Consider the following 20,501-nt stretch of genomic DNA (forward strand, 5'->3'; position numbering starts at 1 on the left):
TGTGTCTCTCTACTCCTGCATACCAGCCCACCCCGTTCCCTAGATTACTGTCAGCCAGCTGCTCTCCTTGCTGGACTAAGGCCCTTAAGATGGAGTGCATTAAACAGACCAGAACACCACTGCCTCAGCACACTTCATTGTGTGGTGTGGAAGCAGTTAATTGGCCCCTGTGAGTTCCCATTTCTTTCCCTAAAGAATGGGGACAATGGTAGAGGTTGATGGTAGATTTTGAGGGGATGAATACAGGTGAGTGGTGCCAGGCTCAGACTTCATTGCTTTCCCTTGTCTGCATTTCTCAGGAATGCTAACACACAGTTCCCAGTTCTCAGCCTAAGACTAGTCCTCCTCACACTGTACAGGTTAGGTCCTGCATCCCTTTTCCCTCTTCTCTCAGTTCCCAAAATGCTGCCTTCTCTCCTCTTTTGCTTGTCGTTCTTTGTCTACATTGACTTCCAGAGAAATTCGTGACAGATCTTGCTTATTCCTTCCCACTGGAGATACTCTTCTTAGCCACCCATTCACTGGGAAGGGCTCAGAGAACTTAGAATCCCCGAGTTTCACAAGATGATGCACCAGAGAGCTACCCTTCCCCCAGGTTAGAAATATTTGAAAATGGGCTACTTTATAAAGATACTTGGAAGCATTGAGTTGAACAGTTTTCAGGCTATCAGGGAGACTCATGATGGGTTAAGCTGACATTTTACTTTGTACTCCATTAAGGCAATATGTATACTCTTGATACCATCATTAGACTTAAAAAAATACTATTTTGTTTCTGAGCCATTGACATGAGTTCAGTTATGGAAGGCAGATTATGTATTAGGCAGTGTGCTAAGTACTTTGAAAGTGTCAGCTCAGTTTATTCTTTAAAAATTAACCCTTTGAAGTTCTGAAGTTCTTTCAAAAGATAACAGTGCTATGAGCAGAAGTAGGAAAGAAAGTAACTAATATATTGTTTTAATTTTTAAAATTCAATAAATAAAATGGTATTTGGTAATCATTTAAAAACAATTAAAACCTAACTGTAGATCCTAGTTTGTGCCCATCTAACAGAAGATAAAACTGAGGGTTAGGGAGGTTAAACAGCTTCATTTAGGTTAGGAGATGAGCAAGAGTGGGGAGCCAAAGCAGTCTACCTTTGACGTCTAACCCCATAGAAACGTCTTGTGGAATCTAGTCAGTATAGAGAAATGTTCCTGTAACATTTGATGCATTGAATCAGCAATTCTCAACTTGTGGATTGGGACCCTGTTGGGGGTCAAGTGACTCTTTCACAGAGGTCACCTGAGACTATTAGAAATCCCAGATATGCAGATTATGGTTCATAATGAAAGACCCCAGCTTAGCAGCAGTAACGCCATTTTGCAAGGCTGTACTTAAGATGACTGGTTCAGGGAAAGGTTAGAACACTGAGTACACAGCAGCTGCCAAGCAGGATGTGTATGGTTGAGAGCCTAGCGACAGGATGACTTCGGTTGAGTGCCTGACAATGAGAAAGAGGAATGTGGAAAGCCCCGGGAGAGGTCCCACACCCTGGTGGGGGGCCGAGTCAGCCGTTATGTTCCAGGAAGGCAGCTAGGGAACTTGCCCCCGGGCTGAAACCTTGCCACATTAGAATCCACCAATTATATCCCTGTAACCATGCATCTGCTTCTGTATGCTTGCTTCTGCTCCCCAGAACCCTATAAAAAGCCCATCCTTGGTTCCGCTGGGCGCGCCAGTCCCCCGAGTTGACTGAAGTGCCCACAGGTGCCTGTGTATCCTGACAATAAACCAAATCCTCTTGCTGATTGCGTCCTGTGGTCTGGGTCTGGTCATTGGGTTGGAGGGTCTCCTTCCCGAGGGAAGGTTCTCACTGAGAACTTTTCAATTGGGGGCTCGTCCGGGATAGGAGGTCCTCCACCCAGGGACCACCGACCACCCACTGGGAGGTAAGCTAGCCGGCGTCTGTCTGATTCTGTCTCGTTCTGCCCTATTCTGTCTGTTCTGTGAGCGCTCAGCTAGGTTGTTTTGAATCTGGGCGGGACGAAGAAGGAGCTGACGAGCTTGGACTTCTCACCCTGCAGCCCTGGAAGACGTTCCAAGGGTGCTAGGAGCCCGACTTTTCGGGGCTCAATCTGGGACTCTGGTTGGAGGAGGAGGATCCGGACTTATGGCACCTCTGTCTGTATTTTGGCTTTCAGAGGGCCCCGGACCTTCGCCACCTCCCTCTGACTTTTTGCTTTCAGTTTGGTACCAAAACCTCACAGCACGCCTGTCTGTTACTTGTTTAACTGTTGGTGTTGTTTGTTTTTTCTGTGTCCTAATCTTCCTTAGAACTAACATGGGACAGTCTCTAACGACGCCCCTAAGTCTCACTCTTGACCATTGGAAAGACGTCCACGACCAGGCACACAACCAGTCCATCGAGGTTAAAAAAGGAAAATGGCAGACCCTCTGCACCTCCGAGTGGCCCACTTTCGGAGCGGGATGGCCAGTGAATGGCATGTTTAATAAGACCATTATTTTACAGGTTAACGATCGGGTCTTCCGAGGACATCCTGACCAGGTTCCTTATATTATCACTTGGGAGAGTCTCGCCTTGGACCACCCCCCCTTGGGCGGAACCCTTCGTGGACCCGAAGTGGCCTCCCCTCAACCCCCAGCCTGTCCCCTCGGCCCCGCCCGGCCCGCCGGCTATGTCTTCCTCTCTCTACCCCACTCTAATTAAATCAGAGCCTTCTAAGAAACCTGTCCTCCCGGCAGATCCAAATTCCCCTCTTATAGATCTTCTCTCTGAAGACCCTCCTCCCCCATATCATTTTCCTACAGGCCTGGCTGAAGCGGAGGAGGCAGAGCCGCCTGCCAGATCAGTTGCCGGACCACAGTCTGATGAGGGTTTCTCCCCTGTTGCAGGGAGATTGCGCAGTAAGCACGAGGTGATGCCAGATTCAACCTCCCAGGCTTTCCCACTTAGACAGGGAACCGGTGGCCAGACCCAATACTGGCCGTTTTCAGCAGCTGACATTTACAACTGGAAACAACACAACCCTTCTTTCTCCAAAGATCCGGTGGCACTCAACGACCTAATAGAATCTGTTTTACTTACCCACCAGCCTACACTCCCTATGACCCAGATGACCCAGGACAAATGACAAGTGTCTCTATGTCCTTCATCTGGCAGGCTGCACCAGATATCAGGACTAAGTTACAGAGATTAGAAAATTTGCAGGGCTATACATTACAGGATTTACTTAAAGAAGCTGAAAGGATTTTTAATAAAAGGGAGACACAGGAAGAAAAAGAAGATAGAGTTCGCAGAGAGAGGGAAGAGAGAGATAAAAAAAGAAACAAAGAATTGAGTCGAATCTTGGCCGCCGTAGTTCAGGGCCAGGAAAGGAAGGGAGATAGGGTGGGAGCTCGAAAGGGGCTGAAGCTGGATAAAGATCAATGTGCCTATTGCAAAGAGAAAGGGCACTGGGCCAGAGAGTGCCCCAAGAAGCCTGGTGGACCCCGAAAGCCTCGACTACAAACCTCCCTTCTAGCCCTAGATGAAGATTAGGGAGGTCAGGGCCAGGAGCCCCCCCCCCCCCGAGCCCAGGGTAACACTTAAAGTTGGGGGGCAGCCGGTTACCTTCCTGGTAGACACAGGAGCCCAGCATTCAGTCCTCACCCAAGCTTCAGGACAACTCAGCGACTGGACGGCCTGGGTACAAGGAGCTACTGGTGGGAAACAATACCGATGGACTACGGACCGCCGGGTTCAGCTGGCTACCGGTAAGGTGACCCATTCCTTCTTACATGTTCCGGACTGCCCATACCCTCTGCTGGGCCGTGACCTGCTCACCAAACTAAAAGCACAAATCCATTTTGAGGAAGGAGGGGCCCGAGTAACTGGCCCCCACGGAACTCCCCTTCAAGTTCTAACCCTTCAATTAAAGGATGAATATAGACTATATGAACTGGGACAGGACAAGCCACAATCCCTAGACATAGACACTTGGGTCACAAATTTTCCACTGGCTTGGGCAGAGACTGGTGGAATGGGGTTGGCGCTCCAACAGTCCCCCTTAATTATTCAGTTAAAGGCCACTGCAACTCCAGTCTCCATAAAACAATACCCCCTGTCACATGAAGCTTACCAAGGCATAAGGCCTCACATTACGAGGCTTTTGGATCAAGGCATCCTAGTCCCCTGCCGGTCGCCTTGGAATACGCCTCTTCTGCCTGTTAAGAAACCCGGCACTGGAGATTATAGGCCAGTACAAGATTTGAGAGAGGTCAACAAGAGGGTAGAAGATATTCATCCGACTGTTCCAAACCCTTATAATTTGCTCAGTACACTGCCCCCTACACATACTTGGTATACAGTTTTAGACCTGAAGGATGCCTTCTTTTGCCTCTGACTGAGCCCTAAAAGCCAACCCTTATTTGCCTTTGAGTGGAAAGACCCTGAAATAGGGCTTTCAGGACAATTAACTTGAACAAGACTGCCTCAAGGGTTTAAAAACAGCCCAACGCTCTTTGATGAGGCCTTACATTGGGACTTAGCTGACTTTCGAGTTCAGCACCCCACCCTCATACTCCTGCAGTACGTAGATGACCTCCTCCTAGCGGCCACTTCTGAAACTGCATGCCAACAGGGAACTGAATCCCTCTTACAGACTTTGGGACGATTGGGCTACTGAGCCTCTGCCAAAAAGGCTCAAATTTGCCAGACCCAGGTTACTTATTTAGGCTACCAGCTACGGGATGGACAGCGATGGCTGACCCCGGCCAGGAAACAGACTGTGGCCGGCATCCCTGCCCCCAAGAATGGCCGACAGCTACGAGAGTTCCTGGGGACGGCGGGATTCTGCCGCCTCTGGATTCCTGGGTTTGCTGAAATGGCAGCCCCTTTGTACCCCCTCACTAGACCGGGGGTGCTCTTCCAGTGGGGACCAGAACAACAAAAAGCATTTGAAAGCATCAAACAGGCCTTATTGTCTTCCCCTGTCTTGGGTCTCCCTGATATTACCAAACCTTTTGAACTGTTTGTAGATGAGAAACAGGGGTATGCTAAAGGGGTCCTAACACAAAGGTTGGGACCCTGGAAACGCCCTGTGGCCTACCTGTCTAAGAAATTGGACCCTGTGGCCTCCGGCTGGCCACCGTGCCTGAGGATGGTGGCTGCTATTGCTATCCTGACCAAGGATGCTGGAAAATTGACCTTGGGACAGCCACTCACCATCCTAGCACCCCACACAGTGGAGGCCTTGATAAAGCAGCCCCCGGACCGCTGGCTCTCTAATTCCCGCATGACCCACTACCAAGCCTTGTTACTGGATGCAGAGCAGGTTCAGTTTGGGCCCGTAGTCGCTCTCAATCCTGCCACCTTGCTTCCTCTACCAGAGGAGGCAGAACAGCATGACTGCCTACAGATCCTCGAAGAAGTACATGGAACCAGGCTGGACCTATCGGACCAGCCTCTTCAGAATGCTGACCACACATGGTATACGGATGGCAGCAGCTTCTTGGCAGATGGAGAGCGAAAGGCCGGAGCCGCGGTCACTACGGAGGACAAAGTGATTTGGGCAAAACCCTGCCTGCTGGTACCTCCGCACAACGGGCTGAACTCATCGCCTTGACTCAGGCGCTCAAGATGGCAAAAGGTAAGAGGCTAAATGTATATACAGATAGCCGTTATGCCTTTGCCATGGCACACATCCACGGGGAGATCTACCGGAGGCGGGGGCTGCTCACATCTGAGGGTAAGGATATCAAAAATAAGGCTGAAATTCTGGTCCTCTTAGAAGCCCTATTCTTGCCCAAAAGACTGAGTATTATGCATTGTCCAGGACACCAGAAAGGGCACAACCCAGAGGCACAAGGAAACCGGCTGGCCGATGCCATGGCGTGAGAAGCGGCCATGAACAAACAAATCTTGCCCTTAAATAGCCCAGACCAACCCACGCCCCCACCAGTGGGACAAACCAGTTGGGTTTATACCCATGAGGACATAGGGCTCCTAGAAAAAATGGGGGCCATCTACTACCCTCAACTAAAACAGTGGGTCTACAAAGGAAAGACAGTTATGCCAATAAAAATGACTTTTGAATTGATCTCCTTTCTACATAAATTGACCCATTTGGGGTTTAAAAAGATGAAAACCTTACTAGATCGAGAAGAGATAAATCTGTGTTTTTTGAATCGGGACAAAGCGATACAAAAGGTGACTGAGAGTTGCAAAGCGTGCGCTCAGGTTAACCCGGGAAGGACTATGATTGGACAAGGAGTTCGTCCTAGGGGACACCGCCCCGGCATCCATTGGGAAATTGATTTTACTGAAATCAAACCAGGTATGTATGGATACAAGTATCTTCTAGTGTTTGTAGACACCTTCTCAGGATGGGTCGAAGCCTTCCCCACAAAGCACGAGACTGCAAAGATGGTCACCAAGAAGCTCCTCGAGGAAATCTTTCCCAGGTATGGCATGCCTCAAGCGTTGGGGTCGGACAACGGACCCGCTTTCGTCTCCCAAGTAAGTCAGTTGGTGGCCAAATTACTGGGGATTGATTGGAAATTACATTGTGCCTATAGACCCCAGAACGCATGAATAGAACAATTAAGGAGACTTTATCCAAACTTATGCTTGCAACTGGCTCAAAGGACTGGGTGGCCCTCTTTCCCCTAGTTCTATATCGGGCCCGGAACACCCTGGGCCCCCATGGTCTAACTCCCTTTGAAATAATGTATGGAGCACCACCCCCATTTGTCCATTTCTTTGATTCAACCATTGCTGATTTTGCTGACAGCCCTTCTCTGAGGGCCCATCTGCAGGCCCTACAGATCATGCAGAGAGACGTCTGGAAACCTCTGGCCGCTGCTTACCAGGACAAGCTTGAGCATCCGGTGGTGCCACACCCGTTCCAGATTGGAGACACCGTGTGGGTGCGCAGACCCAGACCAAGAATCTCGAGCCACGGTGGAAAGGACCCTACACCGTCCTCCTGACTACCCCGACTGCCCTAAAGGTAGACGGGATCTCGGCTTGGATCCATGCATCACACGTCAAGGCAGTCCAGTCTGAGGAATTGACTAATCACAACACTACACCCCAGACATGGAGAGTTCAGCGCACCCCAAACCCCTTAAAGTTAAACCTCCTACATGGCTCCTCCTAGTCCTTTTGTGGCCTGGAGTCAGTGGGGGAATAAGCCCCTACCACATTTATAACATTACCTGAACAGTCACTAATCTCATGACAGGAAGGCTGGCTAATGCTACCTCCGTAAGGGGGACGCTGGCCGACGCCTTCCCTCCCTTATACTTTGACCTTTGTGATGTGGTGGACTACAAGTGGGAGCCTGGCACTACCTATAATTGGCATCCCTCAACCACCTACTATGGTTGCGGCCCGGCTTCCCACAGCAAGGAAATCTACGTTTGCCCTGGACACAGAGTGAGCCGGGGGTGTGGAGGGCTGGGGAGTGGGTACTGTGCCCAGTGGGGATGTGAGACTACTGGGGATGCGTATTGGAAGCCATCCTCCTCTTGGGACCTGATCACTCTGAAACGAGACGGTCGGCTTCCTTACACCTTGTGTAAACGGGGCGAGAAATGCAATCCCCTCGTCCTCCACTTCACCAACTCAGGTAGGAGAGCGACTTGGGACGGGCCCAAATCTTGGAGCCTGCGCTTATATGTCACAGGGACTGACCCGGTGGGCCTGTTCTCTCTAAATAGACAGGTCTCTCCCCTGGCCACTTGACCCATTGGACCCAACCTAGTTCTACCAGATCAGGGGGCTCCACCATTTTGATTTCCCCGTCGCCAGGCACCGGGGATTGATTATTCAATTTGGTGACTGGTGCATATCTGGCTCTCAATTATTCAGACCCTTCTAGGACTCAGGAGTGCTGGTTGTGCCTCGTCTCCGGTCTGTCCTATTATGAAGGGGTGGCAGTCATTGGAAATTATACCAACCTGACCGCTGTCCCAGACAGCTGTGCCAATACTCCTAGCCACAAACTAACTCTGCCTGAAGTCTCGGGACGAGAGCTCTGCTTGGGGAATGTACCCCACACACACCAGACCCTCTGCAACACCACTCAGAAGGTTCCCACTGGGAACTACTTCCTGACAGCCCCAAAAGGCACGTACTGGGCCTGCAACACCAGACTAACACCCTGCATCTCAGCCACAGTCCTCAATCAATCCTCTGACTATTGTGTATTAGTAGAAATTTGGCCCAAAGTCACCTACCATGAATCCGAGTATATATACTCGTTTTTCGAGAGACAGACTCAATTCCGGCGAGAGCCTGCCACCCTGACCTTAGCTTTACTCGTAGGAGGAATCACCTTGGGGGGAGTGGCTGCGGGTATAGGGACCGGGACCACTGCACTCATAGAAACTGGTCATTTCCGTCAGCTACAAGCAGCCATGAATGCAGATCTTAAAGCTATAGAAGAGTCTGTGAGTGCATTAGAAAAGTCCTTGACATCGTTGTCTGAAGTGGTCCTCTAAAACAGACGAGGGTTAGATATGTTGTTCCTCCGAGAGGGTGGATTATGTGCTGCTCCAAAAGAAGAGTGCTGTTTCAATGCAGACCATACTGGAATAGTAAGAGATAATATGGCTAAGCTTCGAGAATGCCTGGCCCAGAGACAAAAGCAGTTTGATTCCCAGCAGGAGTGGTTCGAGGGGTGGTTTAACCGATCCCCTTGGTTTGCTACCCTCCTGTCTACTCTGATGGGACCCCTACTTATTCTTCTCCTAATTCTTCTTTTTGGACCCTGTATCCTTAATAGGCTGGTACAGTTCATGAGGGATAGACTTTCAGTCATTCAGACCCTCGTACTGACGCAGCAGTACCGTAGGCTGAGACAACAAGAGACAGAGATTTCTTAACCAAGTTGAGTGAAAGATTTCAATCAAAGTTAGCAAAAAAATGGGGGGATGAAAGACCCCAGCTTAGCAGCAGTAACGCCATTTTGCAAGGCTGTACTTAAGATGACTGGTTCAGGGAAAGGTTAGAACACTGAGTACACAGCAGCTGCCAAGCAGGATGTGTATGGTTGAGAGCCTAGCGACAGGATGACTTCGGTTGAGTGCCTGACAATGAGAAAGAGGAATGTGGAAACCCCGGGAGAGGTCCCACACCCTGGTGGGGGGCCGAGTCAGCCATTATGTTCCAGGAGGGCTGCTAGGGAACTTGCCCCCGGGCTGAACCCTTGCCACATTAGAATCCACCAATTATATCCCTGTAACCATGCATCTGCTTCTGTATGCTTGCTTCTGCTCCCCAGAACCCTATAAAAAGCCCATCCTTGGTTCCGCTGGGCGCGCCAGTCCCCCGAGTTGACTGAAACGCCCACAGGTGCCTGTGTATCCTGACAATAAACCAAATCCTCTTGCTGATTGCATCCTGTGGTCTCGGTTTGGTCATTGGGTTGGAGGGTCTCCTTCCCGAGGGAAGGTTCTCACTGAGAACTTTTCAATAACAGTAGTAAAATTGGTTATGAAGTGGCAACAAAAATAATTTATGGTTGGGGGTCACCACAACATGAGGAACTGTATTAAGGGGTCACAGCATTAGGAAGGTTGAGAATCATTGGGCTAGATGCTCTTTCAAATCTCTAGGTTTACCAAATGTAGCAGTGTGTGCCTGTAATCCCAGTATGTGGGAAGGTGAAGCAGAAGGATACTGTGAATTTTACCCCTGTTTGGGCTGCATCATAAGACCCTATATTGCAAAAATAGATGAATGGATAGATAGATAGATAGATAGATAGATAGATAGATAGATAGATAGATAGACAGACAGACAGACAGACAGTCCACATATTTAGGAAATTATAGGACCTAGTTTGGTCTTTTTTTTTTTTCTTTTTGGACAGGCTCTCATGTAGTCCGGGGCTCAAACTCACCAAGTAGCCAAGGATGACCTTGAACTCCTGATTCTCCTTTTTCTATTTCCCAAGTATGAAGGTTATGACCTTGAACTCCTGATTCTCCTTTTTCTATTTCCCAAGTATGAGGGTTATGACCTTGAACTCCTGATTCTCCTTTTTCTACTTCCCAAGTATGAGGGTTATGACCTTGAACTCCTGATTCTCCTTTTTCTATTTCCCAAGTATGAGGGTTATGACCTTGAACTCCTGATTCTCCTTTTTCTATTTCCCAAGTATAAGGGTTATCGGCCTCTACTGCTCATCTGAATTATAAATTGATATTTTAAAAAATAAATTTCCTAGTGTCATAGAACTTAGTCACACGGAATCTATTAGGCACCCATCATTCTATAACACACTCTGGGGAGATGGCTTAGCATTTAAAAGTTCTTTAGAGGACCTGGGTTTGATTCCCAGCAGCTACATGGAAGCCCACAAACATCCAGTCCCAGGAAATTGGTGCACTTCTGGCTTCTGAGGACACTGGGTACATGTGGTACACAGACACACATGCAGGGGAAACACCCATATGCATCAAATAAAGAAAACAGTGCATCTTAAATTCTTTTATTTTCCCTTCTCACTGCCAAAACCCCCCATCCAATCCAACTGGCTTTACCTCCTGTGTCTCAAGTGGCTCCACTCTTGCTGTTTGCTCCTCCCTAACCCTGTTCCAAGTTGTCATCCCTGTCCTGTATGTGACAACTGTTCAGTAAGCAGGCTGAACTCTCTAGGCTTACCAACAGCTTCTTTCATTGTTTTGTGAACCTCACAGGGCAAAGACATCCATATCTGGGGCCTAGAACAATGCTTGGCACACCTGAAGTGCTCAATAGATATAGGTCAGGTGGGCATAGCACTGGGTATGCAAAGATGGAGAGAGAGTGAAGGAAAATAATGTTAGACTTCAGTCCCTGCTCAGGTCAGAGTATCTGCAGCAGTCCACTCCCAGATAACCTGCAGGAACACTCCTGAGACACTGTCTTGGGATCCTTAACTACCAGGCATCCCGAGGCCAGGATTTCTTACCTGGGAAATGAATTTACAACAAAGGGGGTCTTGGTGCCTGTGATGGTTTTTATATACTCAGCCCAGGGAGAGGCACTGTAGGAGGTATGGCCTTGTTGGAGTAGGCGTGTCACTGTGGGTGTGGCTTTCACACCCTCATCCTAGTTGCCTGGAAGTGAGTCTCTTTATTGCAGCCTTCAGGTGAAGATGTAGAACTCTCAGCTCCTCCTGCACCAGGCCTGCCTGGATGCTGCCATGCTCACACCTTGATGATGATGGTTTGAGCCTCTGAACCTGTAAGCCAGCCCCAACTAAGTGTTGTTTTCATAAGAGTTGTCTTGGTCATGGTGCCTGCTCATAGCAGTAAAACCCTAATTAAGACAATGTCTTATCTGGTTCCCCACTCCTTCCCTGATTGGGGACCAGGAATCTCAGCTGTGAGCTCTTGCTGTGAAACTTCTCCATCCTCAGAAAACTATAAGAGCAGAACCCCCCACCCACCCACACCCACACCCGCACCCACACACGCACTCCTTCCATTTGGCCTCTGATTTCTCTCCTCAGAGACTGTCATACTGTCTGTCCATGGTGCTGGGGCACAAACACTCCTCAGATCCCCCCTGCCTTGCTGTTGCCTCTGTCTCCATCCATGGCACTCGTAATCCTTCTTATAAACTCCTCACTGCTGGGGAATGCATCTCAGTGTTCTTTTCAACCTCCCTCTACCCTGTATCTAAAATCTGACAGAAAGACAGGACAAACTGTAGATACCTGGAAAGGGAAGGGTAATGCTCACTGTAGAATCTGGCACATGCCTTTCATCTGCTAAGAATCAAGAATTCCAGCCCAGTTAATAATACTTGTCATGATCGCTGCTGACATCCAAATAATATTCCTCTTACAGAGCCATGATTGTTAAGACCCAAGATCCCAAGACCTGCAACTCTGGGTTCATTCCTTTCCTGGACATTTTCTGGGAGTCTCGCCAACAGGACTTAACTTTGTTTGCAGTGTAGAAATCCTACCGTCCCATCTTACATTCCTGTGATCTAAGCCCACGAGGTAGGTGCCTCCCAGGAACCCCTCTGTGATCTCCTTTAGGGTTCTTGGAAATCCATTGAAGGTAATAAATTCAAGGCCCACCAAGGTCTTACGTATGAATATTATAAAGACAATGCAGTGGGAGCCCCTCTCAGAAAAGCCCTCAGTCACAGGCAGGGGTGGGTCTCACTGTAGTGGGAGCCCCTCTCAGAAAAGCCCCCAGTCACATGCAGGGGTGGGTCTCACTGATAACTTGAACGACTTCTCTTCCCGTTAATCCATCTGGAAACCGGTTGAAAATCTCCTTTAGTAAACACCAACACCTGCACTTAAATTCTTGCACTGAAGCAAAAAGGTCTGGTTTATGCTGTGGTGACAGTATTGTCTCCCGCTGTGGGCTGACAGTGCATCTTCAGCCTTCTGGGCATCTCTCCATAGCAACCGTAAATAGACTGGCCGGCTTGTGGACCTACGATCTTTCTGCATACACTTTCTGTGTTGAGCCACAGGTGTGCATTACTATGCAGTGTCTCAAATTCGGGTAAGGCAGGCAATCTGACAGTCTATCTCCTCAGCCTCTGTTCTTCCAATTTATGTATTACAGCGGTCTAGTTTCTTTTAAGATTTATTTATTTTATTTATATGAGTACATTGTAACTGTCTTCAGACACACCAGAAGAGAGCATCAGATCCCATTACAGATGGTTGTGAACCACCACGTGGTTGCTGGGAATTGAACTCAGGACCTCTGGAAGAGCAGTCAGTGCTCTCAACCACTGAGCCATCTCTCCAGCCCCAGCAGTTTGGGTTTTAAACAGGTGTAAAGGATTGAATGGTACTTCTGACCTTGAGTGTTCTAACCTGCCCGAAAGATTAAGTGATTCTAAAGATGTTGTGGTATAAGTGAAATTTTATCAAGCTATAGATTGTTATTAGGAAGCTTGACTCAAAAACAAATAAAGAAATATCCTTCACCTCACAAGGGATACGATTGTTTATTCTGTAGTCAAATATGAGTGACCTTGACCCAGAAACACAAATTCAGGTTACTCCAAATATCACATTCCATATGGTAACAGTTGCATTAAGTTTTTACAGCAATGGAATGAAGAACCTCTTAAATCAAAACACTTTCAAATCTTTTGGTGAAAATATCTGAGGAGTGGGGTGGAAGGCCTGTGGCACAGGCCTCAGTGTTACCTGATGATTGACCCAGACTTTGTGAAAGCTGGGTGTCTGTTCCTTCCAAAATGATTTACTTAATAATCAAAAGGTCACAAGGGGAGGCAGGTTATTTAGGGAGCTAAAGATAGCCCCAAATGAATTTGGTTCCCGACTGTAACTTCCCAACTCTCCACAATCAGTAAAGCAGCCTAGAGGAATGTTTAACATAGGCGCAGCTTTTTCTGGGAAATTCAGTCCACACTACTGTGAGGCATGGCTTGCAGACAGAAAACCATCATTCAAAGCAGGCCTGAAGATTTCATTTAAAAAGGACTATTCACTGTGCAGAGTAATTACGTCGAATTAGCATAAATGGCAAGAGTCAAGGTAGATGTTTGTGTCTCTTTATGTGTAATCATTAATTAAATATGACACCTTAAAAACTATCTACAATGTAGAATTAGATATTTATCTTATGCATAATAATTTTACTTGAATTTTTAAAATTCCTTATTAACTGTAAGGTATAATCTGATCAAAATGTGTGTGTGCGTGTGTGTGCGTGCGCTCCTGGTGTTTGGGATTGAACCGCAGGCTGGATGTATGCTAAGCCAACTGTTCTCCCACTGCACTGGGTCTCACCCATAATTGTTTATTTGTTGCTTTTTGTCAATGTACAAAATAATGGCTTTCACTGTGACATTTTCAAACAGGCATATCATATTTTTAGCATATTCCCTTCCCTAGTCCCTTCCCTTGCCCTCCCCCGTGCTGGTACCCTTCTTTTACCACAATCCTTAGGGGCAGAATCTGGGCTGTAACAAACCAGGCCTGGCTATCAAGGTCTAGTGACAACCCGCTCTCCTCCCTGAGGTCCATCTTTGTGGTTCAGAAATGAGTTTAGGTTTAAACAGAAGAGGTATGTGTAAGCAGGCAGTCTGAACCATGAAAGCTGTTTTCAGGACGCAAGCTCCCTTTATAGCTTGCTGTAGACATTTCCCTTTTCTTTCTCCCAGCAAGAGATTCCAGTTTTGTGGGGCTCATTGTTTTGTTTCAAGTCTGGTAGCTGAAGGGAGGGGCACAAATGTATCTTAACCTGTGTATCTTCATTTCTACCAGGAGGGTTACACTTCCCCCAAATGTCCCTGGGTGAAGACACCTGCGCCATCAAGATACTGAGAACCAGGCGTAGGCCTGCGAAGTCTAAGTAAAAACACACAGACTCGGGCCACTCATGTTTCAAGAAAATGAATGCAGAAGCTTTTACTAGGTTCACAGGATATATAACCCAACCACAGAGCATAATGGAGAAACAAGTTTACATTCTCAGCAGGGAAATAGAAACTGAAACTAAAAGCTGAGATCAAAGATGTAGCCTGGGTGTTACTCCAGAAAGGCCAGGATGTTTCTGCAAAAGGACCAAGGCTTTCACATGCATCAGCAAGGCTCACCAGGGGGCAAACACTGATGGGGGCCCCCAACACCTGGGGACTTTACTGTTTACATGATAGCATTACACCTGTACTCTCACTTTGGAAGCTGAGGCAGGAGGATTGTTGCTTATTTGAGGACAACTTGGGGCTACTTAGCAATACCATCTTAAAAAGAATAAATAATGAAATCAAGAAACATTTTTCATGTCCAAACATCAAATTTACATAAAAGTTGAGACAGATAAGCATTTGTAATATTAGTGCAAAGCTTAGACATCATAGCGGGGGCTGGAGAGATGGTACAGTGGTTAAGTGTTCACAGCTATCAAGAGCATCAGATGCTGTCTTCAGACTTCCAGCTACAGCCATACCCTCGCTCAGACACACAAGTATAGATGTGATTAGAAATAAAAACAAATCTTAAGAGGGTAAAATAAATAAATACATTGGGCCTCATTTGTAAGTATATAGGGTTTGGGGAGAATCTTCCCCATTGCCCACTTTTAAAGCTTTTTTTAATCAATTCAAAATGTTCCCTCTGGTCTAGGGATGCCATTCGGGGACAGAACACTTCCCTAGCTTGCAGAAGGCTCTAGTTATGATCCCAGCACTGACTGAAATCGGGAGGGAGAGAGAGAGCAACGAAGGGAGGGAGGAAGAGGAAGGGGGAGGAAAGGGGAGGGAAGGAAGGGGGAAGGGAGAGATAGAGAGATAGAGGTATTCCTTTAATTTATATGTGCTTTGCTTTTGGAGCAACCATAACCTAGGAAATAAAGAATAATTATGCAAGAATAACTACGATAAAATGCTTGTTGGTGGTAATAGGGCTTGGTGGTGCATGCTTTTTATCCTCAGGAGACAGAGAGCATTCAGGAGACAGAGATAGGCGGCTGTCTATAAATCCAAGGTCAGCCTGATTGATCTAGTGAGTTTCAGACTCGTTGAGGCTGTTCCTAGTGAGAACTGGACGGCATGTCATTTGTCAATAAAAAGGGAGGGCTGTCTCGCCAGCAAGAAAACACGTGGGGACATATGAATCCTTGCTGCAGCCAAACTTTTATTCAATCTTAAGGAGAAGCCCCGAGCGCCCGCATGGTGCGGCTTATATACACCCTAGCATGGTGCATCCATACCTGATTGGTCGCTTACCCATGATCTAATTAGGCATGCCCCGGAGTGGGCAAAGACCTGGCACAAAGGCACTCTTGCCCATGCGCACACAGTTAACTTCCTGAAAGGAAGTCGGCTGGCGCGGCGGAGGCCAGCGCCATCTTGTAATGGCGGAAGCTATCCTGGCCTTCCACGTGGGGCGCAGTGGAAGCCAGCGCCATCTTGTGGTGGCGAATGTTATAGCGGCCCTCTACATCTCCCCCTTATTATTTATTTTATCATGATCACCCTATCGCGTGCAATGAGGAAACCTCAGCGATGTGGAAGGGCTGATCAAAGGATCATTGAGTCTCTCTCATCCCAGTGTAATGGATCCACAGATCCATAGGGTGCAAGAGCAGAGAACTCAGATACTGAGAGAGAGTCTCTCTCATTCCAGTGTAATGGATCCACAGATAATTAATTAACTAGATACCGACTAATTTTTGAAGATAGATAACCAAATTCCAGGGGAGGCCCCTTGTACAGTGGCCACAGTGCTTGAGTGATAACGGCCTTGTCACGTTTCTGTTGAGATCTGAGTTTGTAAATCAACCATAGCATGAACACTAATCCACAGCATAGGGCTGCACCAAACAGAGCCACTCCCGATAAGTAGTGGGCACCTCATTTGGTTCTCTTCAGCTGTTACCACCAAGGGCCGTAGTCAAGCCGCTCCTATAATAAAATTTTGAACTCCCAATTGTTAGCAGCTACTCCAGAAAGTTCACCCACTCTGTTTGTCTAACAATAGATTGGGGGAGGATAACTCCAGACACTGTAGACACAATGTCTGTAGCAGTAATGGCTGCTACAATAGCAGCGAAAGTGTCAAGGTCTTTTCCAGGACAGTTCAGGATCAGTCATTTTTCTCTGGAACAACCAGCAGACAATGGAACCATTTCTGAGATCTGTATAACCAGGGCAGAGTTCCCCAGTCCACAGCAGCTTTACACAGGTGGCATTCCTGTGAAGCTACAGTCTGTAAAATGACCAGTTAAGGGAGCAAGAGTCACCAGGGAAATGAGGGGGGCATAAACGGCTGGAGTCCAGTCTTCTCCAGAAAGCAGCAGTGCACAGAGGGTCAGAGAGCTGGCCACAGTGGGACGGGACACACGCAGCGGTAACACTGACTGCAGCAACGGCAAAATCTCTGTGATGACAAATGATGAGGGGGAATCTTCCATCTTCCTCTCAGGGCAGAGGAATGACTTCAGGGACCCGAACCAGGAGAGCTGAATCTTTATGCAACCAGGATCAGCAAGTCTCAGCAACCACTCTGGCAGCTGGCACACTCTTGTAGCATCCTGTAGGAAAAACACAAACATTCTCTCTTCCCCATATAAAATATCTGGACAGGATCATGTCAATATGTGGTTCTCTCTATTTCACCTAGGCAGAAGTATGCCTAGTTGTAGGGTGCCATAAACTTTGGCATCCAAATTTTAAAATTGAAATAAAAGGAGCATTATTTAGCATACAGGGATAACTCCCCCTTTTTATTTATTAAGATATAGTAAAGATATTATTTATTAAGGTAAGTCCTCGAGGATTAAATTGAGGACACTGAGCACTTGTATTTATAAATTGACTTTATACCAAATTATTGTCTCCAGCATTATTGTTTTGGATATATAAAGAATGAGATTTTTTGACTAATTGTTCCTATGTAAGGCCTACAATCTGTCTGGTATCATTGTCCTCCCTTGTTAAAGGGTCCAGGCAATCCAGTTTGAGTTCTTAAATGGTCTATTAAGGAACAGTACTTAGTGCTCTTAACCCTAAGCCATTTCTCTAGCACCTCACAAACTTTATTTACCTAAACATAAGCATTGATTAGAAATGTCAAATCCTGTAAATATTGTCCAATTTCAGTCTTAGTAGAAATCCCTGAACTGGCAGGGTGAGCCTGGGAATTGAAAGCAAGCAAATGGAGTCTTCCTCTTTTCATATCAAGTCCATTACCATTTTCAAAGAGCTGGGTCTATGGTTTTGTTTAGTTGTCTGAGCCAGGGCACTGAAAGGACAGTGAGTTGTCAGACATTCACACTGAAATCACTCATTGATTTTAAGTAGAAAACCTGTCTCTAATAAAGCATTAAGTAATTGAAATCAATTGTAAACCACAAGCCACACATTGGCTATCAGTATGTGAATTGAAAGCTTGATTTTTTTTAACATTTTAAAAACAGTGGCTAAAGCATGGAATTTAATAATCTGTGTTGAAGCAGCAGAAACTCAAGAGAATAAACAAGTGATCTAATCATACATGTAGCCTTTTCATTAGATGAACCACCTATAAATACACTAAGCGTATTTCCTATGGGTTGTATGCACAAATGTACAGGAAGTACAAAAGCATGTAAAGAGTAAAATTATCAATTTTGCCTGAAGAATTTGTATATGTAATAGGCCAAATATCAGTATTTTGTAATAACCAATTTGATTGTTGTTTGGAATAAGATATGTTTTACCAGGTTTCTTTTTAAAATACTTCCCTGAGTCTAGCCTACAATTTTGTATTAACACAACTGAAGCTTTACCTCCAATGTGGATAACAAAGGCTTAAGTCCTCTGGTAAGGTGAGGTACTTAGCCAATTAACATATCCTTAGAAACTTAAAATTAGTTTCAAATATTCTTTTCTGGAGTAGTGCAACAGCTACTCCCCAAATATTAAAGCTCATAATGAGAGCAAAGGTTTGTAGTAAAAATTTCCATATACACTGAAAGATTTAAAGTTCTAACTTCTTACACTGAAGAAGCAACAAAATTACATAATATAAGGCTATTAGCCATTCTTTTGTAAAATTTTTAATGATATCACTTTATGGGCTCTCTAAAATTATAAGCAAGCTCACGAAATGAAAACTCAAAATCAATCCTCTAAATCTATCTTGAAATGGCAGTTGGAGTAAACAGACTGGCTGTAATGTTCTCACAAGTTCCAAAACCTCATCAATCCTTCGTAAATCCTGTAACAATCTCTACCTGTTTGATTTTACCTGTTTGATTTTTTCTCAATTACAAATAAGTTTGAGTTAGTCAAAGTAACATTGGCAAGCCTTAATCACAATCCTTAAATTCTCCTTGTAACACCAGAGCACAACCACAACTTTGGGAAGTCACCTGAGTTCTGAGTACTGATGAGGCAGCTGTTCTTGGGGCAGTGGAATTAGCATCAAAATACAGATAGCTTCAGGGCAAACCACAACTTTGGAAAGCAAAACTCGACCTCCAACAATCTAGTACAAAGTTTGACTGCCAATTCCTATATATGAACGCATGATGGTGCGGTCTCCAATACCTCAACAAAGAGACATTGCCCTAAAATCTTTTAGAAGCCTGGTTTCTAGAATAAGAATTCCATAAAAATATTACCTCAATTTAGACCTATTTCCCTAGGTTGGCTCATGCCACATGTTGTCTAGAATGACTCCATCCAAATTACCAGCTTTATGTCAATTTTCTGTTACCAATATTATACCTTTTTAACCATATCCAGTAACTTAAAAGCCAACAATCTATGACCAAGGCAAGTAGAGCATATTTACACATTTAAAACCAATCAGAAACAAATTGAAGTGGCTATACATATCTTTAATATTTAGACCAAACACCATTTTTACCTTTTTAGCTATGATTTTAAGAGAATCACCTTGTCACCTGTTGAGTCTAATAATCACAGTCAAAGATTTTTCTAAGATTAACAGCCATCAGTTTTGTACCAAAGAAGCTGAGGAGCTGCTGGTGCCTTTAAGATCAGCTCGTGCAGACGCTTAGCTCCTGGGCAGCTTCTCCAGCTGACCCAGACTCCTGGCTGCAGGTGCAGGGCTCTAAAGGCCTGATTGAAACTGTTTTTTATTCATTTGTTCCCTTCTTGAAGCGAGTTAAAACCAAGTCAAGGTGTGAACGACCAGCAGATAAAGTTTTTACCATTTTTTCTTTTGAACATGAAACATAAAACATTTAAACAACGAGAAGCAAGAACCACAGACATAAACTGACAGACATGGGGACATCTTGGTGCACCAAGGACAGACAATAGACAAAGAGGGAAAAAACCAGATGGTGTTCATGGTGACTATCTACTCGAGTGGAGTCAATATGGACGATGGATTGTCTCAATTCCTGGACTAGTCCATCAACGTGTTGAAACCATGTTCCTGTAAGATACTGAGATATATTACGGGATATCTGAGCAGCACAACTGACATTCACAAATAGTATGGAAGTGAAACACAGTCCTGAATATTTTTACTCACAACCCAATTACATTAACTCCATCAAGCTGTGTATGGGCATTGAGATGTCCTTTTGTTTGATTCTCCTGAATAAATTTTCAGGCAGTCTGCCTCTATCAAGTCTAATCAGTATGACTCTGCAAAGCTTCCAGAGCCTAATCACACCTTTTACAAGCACAAAGACAAAATTTTTCTCCCAAAATGCTGTGTTCCTTTTATCTCCTCCCTTTTTCTCTCCCGGGGCGTTTTTTCCCCACTCTCTCGCCTCTGCATTGGAGGGGACTGTCTTCTTGTTATTTTTCCTTGAGCTCTTTAATTTTTTATCCAACCCTGTTTCTGACACGCCACCTTGCCCTTCCTCCCACACTCTTTGCTTTGCTGTTACAGCTGGGCGGCTCCCATGCGCCCTCTGACGCTGTCTGACGGTAGCTAGAAACTCAAAGGCCAATAGAAAAAACCTGAGGGCTTCCGCCGCATCTAGCAAAGGAGTGAGGTGGAACAGATCAAGGTTAAACATTGTCTCTCAGAGTCTCACCCGCGTCCCGCAGC

The 20,501-nt window shown here is 46.0% G+C and overlaps 1 pseudogene; it reads left to right on the top strand.

Annotated features, from left to right (window-relative positions):
• The first annotated feature begins 236 nt into the window (after window positions 1-236).
• Window positions 237-9,028, top strand: Envl-ps12 (MLV-related proviral Env polyprotein-like, pseudogene 12; annotated as a pseudogene).
• The last annotated feature ends 11,473 nt before the right edge of the window (window positions 9,029-20,501 follow it).

Source organism: Rattus norvegicus, chromosome 16 (genome assembly GCF_036323735.1).
Source record: "Rattus norvegicus strain BN/NHsdMcwi chromosome 16, GRCr8, whole genome shotgun sequence".
Taxonomy (NCBI): Eukaryota; Metazoa; Chordata; class Mammalia; order Rodentia; family Muridae; genus Rattus; species Rattus norvegicus.